Source organism: Octodon degus, unplaced genomic scaffold, assembly GCF_000260255.1.
Source record: "Octodon degus isolate 3935 unplaced genomic scaffold, OctDeg1.0 scaffold00005, whole genome shotgun sequence".
Classification (NCBI taxonomy): domain Eukaryota; kingdom Metazoa; phylum Chordata; class Mammalia; order Rodentia; family Octodontidae; genus Octodon; species Octodon degus.
Window position 1 is genome coordinate 12225772 of NW_004524581.1, and position 6099 is coordinate 12231870.

Below are 6099 nucleotides of genomic sequence, written 5' to 3' on the forward strand. Positions count from 1 at the left end.
TGAAAACATCTGAGCAGACTTGCTGCAGAGTGGGAGTTGCTATCAGTAGACCAAGTCACCCTGAGACCATAATGCTAAATTAGAGAAATACAACATACAATCGTACTGTTGCATGAGAAATCCAAATTATAGATAAGGCACAATATAAAGACAGATAATAGGAAATAATGAGGTCAATATTTTGCCTATTGGAAAAGGAAAAAAGACATTCAGGGAGGTAGACAGGAGGAGAGAGGAAGAAATGAAGAAAGAATCGAGGCATGCTATGGATATGTGACAGCACTTCATAAAGAATGCAGTCACTATGCAAAGCAGACCTGTCCTAATTTAAAAAATGGAAAAAAATAAGTTTGTTACTGTAAAACTTTAATATTTAACAGAATTTTAAATGAATAAACATGTCTTGCTGGTTTAAAAAAAAAATATTAATAGGGCTGGGGAGATAGCTCAGCAGCATAAGCACCTGCCTGGCAAGTGCAAGGTCCTGAGTTCAATCTCCGATACTGCAAAACAAAGCAACACAGCACAACACACACACACATACAATGTATAGATAGATAGATAGATAGATAGATAGATAGATAGATAGAGATAGAGATAGAGATAGAGATAGAGATAGAGATAGAGATAGAGATAGAGAGAGATCTATGGATGTACGTCAGTGGTAGAGCACTAAGGTAGCATGTGTAAGGTCCTGGGCTTGATCCCAACACCACAAATAATAATTACAATAATGCAAGATGAATGGTATGTAGCTCAGTGGCAGGACACTGCCTAGTATTTGAAAGGCCCTGGGATTGAGTCATAGCACCACAAAAAATAGTAACAGTGATATGAGGTAAGTCTTTTAAAAATAAGTACTGAGCATCCCTCTTTTCTTAAACATTGTCACAGGTTTTAATTTAGGGTTATGTTTTGCTTTTTTTGATGGCCCAAGTTCAGCATCTGAAGGTCAGTATTATACAGATGCTCCTTGGTTAACATTGTGGCTAATGAACCCATCATAAATTGAAAATAGTGTAAATTGAAGATGCATTTAGTCTACCTTAATCATGCCTGGAACACATGCAGCAGCTTTGAGCAAAGTCTATTTTGTAAAACTTTGTTGAATATCTCATGGATGTGCATAAATGGGCTTTGCTAGACATGATGGGATGCAAAACACCAAGACAGTATCTGAAAGCCAATGCCACGGCACACTGCAGGATATTGGTGGTTTATCCCCACAGTCCCGCTTCTAACTGGGAGCTGCAGTTCACAGCGACTGCCCAGTACCACAAAAGCGTATCCATCATCCTGTATCTCAGTAGCCTGGGGAAGCGTCGGATTCACAGTGTGCTTTCTACTGATTGTGTATTGCTTTCATACAGCTGAAAAATTCTAAGTTGGGGACCCTCTGTACAATAATAATCCTAAGGAAAAAATAAAGTGCTTGCCTGAGGTGCACACTTTTAGAGCCAAAGAATTCAATAATCAATTTAGTGCTTTTTTTTTTTTTTTAAGACAGTGTCTCTCTGTTGCCCAGGGATGGGCTTAAGTAATCCTTAACCTTCTGAGTAACTAAAACTGTAGGCATACATGATTTAATGTACTATTTTAAAAATACAAACAAAAAACAAGTATAGTTCAAGAAAAATCCATGATTGGCAAAATACCAAGTTTTCTTTTCTCCCTAGCCTTCAGGATGGTGCACAACATGAGTGCTGAGAACCCTCTGCAGTTGCCTTTGAGTTGTGCCTTTTTGGATCAGTTTCTTGATAGCCATTGTCACTTAAGGCTGTTGATAACATCCCTTCTACTAACACTCCCTGTATCAGCCTCCTAGGATGTCTCCCCTGAAGGCCTTCATTTTAAATGCCTCTATAATCTGGTCCATATCTACCTTATACATTTTCTCTTTCCTTTTTTTCCTGTTTTCCGCCTTTCCTCCACCACATAGTCATTGGCCGTGTTCTGTGCCGTTCGACTGCCTGCCCCCCTTTCTTCTCCCTGAGGTGCCTTTCTCCCCCACCTTTCTTACCCTCTGATTTCCATCTGGCAACATCACTGTCAGTTCTTCCATGATGCTTTCGATGACCCTATTCTTTCTGTCTTTGACTCCCAATCAACCAGATGTAACTGATTTTTTTTCCTCAGAATTCTGCTTGTTCTTTTTCGGAACATGCCCTGAGAGAAGGCTCCGTAATTCTGCATTCTCCACTGACCCAAGTGGTCATATTTCATTGAAACCCTAAATTGCCTAAACCAGTGATCTGGGTAGCATTTTGGTAGATCAGGTTAATTCAAGCATGTTGAGCAGGAACTAGCTGGGAAGAGGCATAGAAAGTATCCTTTCCATAGTACGACGTTGTTGAGTCAGATTATATTAAGTTGGAATAACCAAGCATGCTAAACATGTTAGCTGTATATTAGTTATGCTGATATTTTCTTCTTTATTCCCTGATACTTGGACTATAAAGTCTCTAAGATAACAGAGGTATAGTCTTTTTTACTCAGTTTGTGTGTTTGTGCAAATTACCTACAGTTCATTCTATGTAGATTTTCTGTGGTGTTGGTAACATTCTAAACTTTGACTGAGATGTCTATAGAAAGTATAAACCATTAGGAATTATGAGACATGAGCTTCCATAAAGTATCACGTGAGACACTAAAGATATTTTACACAATGGCTAATAACCATTTGTTTAATGCTGTTTCTGAAACAAACATTTTAATTTTCTCAATAAGGGCATTCTCAAGCTGAATAAAGAAAAATAAAGTAGATCCTAAAATGGGGGAAATTTGATTCCTTGGTGATTTGAGAGTCTTAACAATTCTTTGCTCTAGCTGTGTTTTAGAACTGTAGTTCTACGTAGCCAGCTTCTCTCATGGTAGACGAGGATGTGAAGACTGCCAAGGTCAAAAGCCTGTAATATGTGAAGGATGAAATTTGGTAAACTCAATATCATTATTCATGTAGAATTTTTAAAGACTTCAGTATTTAAATTTACACATCAAAATACTTCTTTTTACTATCAGCTAACAAGAGATTGCTCCCCTCGATATCGTCTTACAGACACTGAAATAATATTAAGTGTACACTTTGTTTTCTCTGATTTTTAAAGTAAAGAAAATGTTTTTAATATAAAATACGTTTGAACTTTATTTGCGACATACTATCTTCCTGTCCTTGGTTGAGGAAGGTGTTGCTGGCAGCCAAGGCAACAGCACCTTTTGGCTGAACGCCATAAGGGAGCAGTGAATTTCTGTACTGGAGAGGATCCGGTCCTGCTGATGAGCAAGCCGACTCTGCTTCCCTGTGTGGTGACTCATTAGAGCAAAGGCCGTGAGTGAAGAAGGGACGGAGGCAGTGCTGAAGGCTCTGGGTGTCAGATAATGAAGAGTAGCGCTGAGGTTTTATGTATTCATGGGACAGACAGAACACAATGACGTGTCTAGTAAGCACTAAAGTACTTCCTGCCTTTCCAGGGCAGTTTTAAATTTTAGCTTCTTTTTTTCTATTCATTCATTATTCCCTTTTAATGCTTACTTCTCTTATTTCTTTACCCCGTTTATGGGAACCTCAGAACTAAAAATACCTTCTGAGTGTTGGGTGAGCTGTAATGTCATACGGTGACTCCAGGCCCTGCGCATAGAGGCTCGTTCATGTAGAGGCCAGGACGGCCACATTCTGCATTTATGTGGGGTTGGCAGTCTGCAGGTGTTGTGGATCCTGAAGTGTTGACAACCCTGTACCTAAGCCAAAATGTAGAACAAGGGGACAAGTCTCCAAAGCTGGAACAAGGACACATGTCAGAAGGCTGAGTACTGCAAACTCTGTCACATTCTTTTAATAATCACAGCTGCCCTCGGCTGGCTTCTTGTCTGACCACTCACTGTAGAAGAGAAACTATTCTCAGTTTGATATCTTCATAATAAATCTAAATCCAGAACAGAGGGAGGAATGTAGGAAGCACAAAAGCCTTTTTATCCAAGTCCATGTTGAAATAGTAACTAACTACCTCTCTGTTGTTCTTACAAAGGAAGAGAATATGTTTGCCTTATCATTGGGGAGTATCTTTTTCCACTAAGAAAACTAATTTTGATTGGCACCACTAAAGCCCTCTTCCTTGCTTATCCATCCAGAAAATGTTGAAGACCTTGCTTCCTTCTTTTCTTTTTGTAAAAATGTATTTGATACAGCATCTCACTATGCAGTTCAGAGTTGTAGTGATCCCCCTGTCTCTGCCTCCTCAGCGCTGGGATTACAGGCGTGCACCACCACACCTGGGTTTGGGTCTGGCACAGCGCGCTCTAGGCAGCATAGCATGCAATACCAAGGATGGAACCCAGGACCTTGTGCTTGCCAGGCAGGCGCTTAGACTGCCAATCTATTTCCCCAGCCGTCCTTGTTTCTTCTTAATGATATAAATTATTTCAGAGGAGAGGTTAAGCCAGCAAAGCAAACACCAATTATAATGATCGCCTTGCTAGAGACCCAAATAGCCAAAATCCTTCCGAAACTGTGTTTACTGCTGAAAAGAATGTTCTTTTTTTTCTTTTTCTTTTTTTTTTTTTTTTTTTGCAGTACTGGGGATTGAACTCAGGACTTTGCATTTGCCAGGCAAGCACTTATTCTACTGAACTGTCTCCCCAGCACCCCCCCCCAAAAAAAAGAATTTTCAGTACCCATTACATTAGAGTTTCTTCTGTCTTTCTATATCTTAATTATCTTGAAATTGGTGACATTACATAAATATTAATGTATGAGTACTTTCTAATGAAGCATAACTACTAGTGTATATTTATCCCAAAGTACACTAGTGATAACTTATCCCAAAGTGCTAGTGTTAAGCCATTAGCAAATTTATTTTCCCTCTTCCTATAACTTCATCTCTCAGGAATGTGAGCAGATTTTTCAGGGCCAAGAGTTCAGGATTATTATATGCCTCCACCATGACAGTGCCTTGGAACCATATTCTTCCTGTCAGCAACACCTAACAAAGCTTACACTTGTAAGTTTCCCAAGGCTTTATTGATGCAGAAGCAGAAAGGTAGCAGCTGTTTATGTTCAGCCAGATTAAGAGTCGATGTCTGAGAGGTCAGCTGTTGTCCTTATTTATTTTCTAGGTGGGTTTTTTTTTTCATTGCTATTAGAAGATATTATGGTTGCACATCAATTTTTTCACTTGTTTAGAATAGATAATATATTCATAAGCTCTACTCTTAAAGTCTAAGAGAATTTGGGGGAAAGAATTATTCTCATCCCCTACACCTTTTTCTTCTGTATCTGCAAGCACTCTTTCATTTCTTATGTCTCCTGCCTGGGCAATCTGTGCATTCAGAAGCACATATGAATACATAGTTTTTCTCTTACATAAATTGTGGTGCACTATACATGTTTTTGAAGCAGTGACACAGGTGAACAAATCAAAAGCTTACCAGGAAATGTGGGAATCCAGGAACATCTAGTTGATAGGGTAGTGCAGTGATGGAGTCCTGGCTAAGAAATAAATTTGTCAATGCTGTTAAGTAGGACTTAGTGTGATTTTTGTTTTTTCTTTCTGTATTCAGGACAGGGTCCACAAGGTCCACAGGGTCTCACTACATAGATCAGACTCATAGTGAGTCTTCTGTTTTCAGCCTTCCAAGTGGTGGGATTACAGGCTGGTGCCACCACACCCAGTCTCAATCGCCATCTCAGCATGCCCCGCAGGCAGGGCCAGCACAGCATGCTGGGGATCGAACCCTGAGCCCCAGCTGCTGCATTCTGCCTAAGCAGGCATTTTAGTCTGCTGAGCTATCAGGCTGGCCCTCTTAGTGTGATATTGAAATGTTGTTTCTACCCTGTGTACTGAAAGCATAACCAGTCATCACATTTAAGGGCTGTGAGCACTTAAAATGTGGATAGTGTGACCGAGGAACTGAATTTTTTATTATTTTACATTTAATTGGCAACATGTGAGAGGTTGTGAAGTTGGTAATGTTAAAGGATGCAGCATTTCCTTTAGGAAGAATGACCTCAAGAGATTTGTTGTACAACATGATAACAGTGGTCAACAACAGTATATTATATTCTTAAAAATTGCTAAGAATGTTATGCCTAAGATGTTTGATGTT

General features: G+C 39.5%; 1 protein-coding gene across 3 annotated transcripts in view; it reads left to right on the top strand.

Annotated features, from left to right (window-relative positions):
• Positions 1-6099, top strand: part of Mcu (mitochondrial calcium uniporter) — a 203070-nt gene that overhangs the window by 175304 nt on the left and 21667 nt on the right. The gene's annotated exons all lie outside the window — the stretch shown is intronic.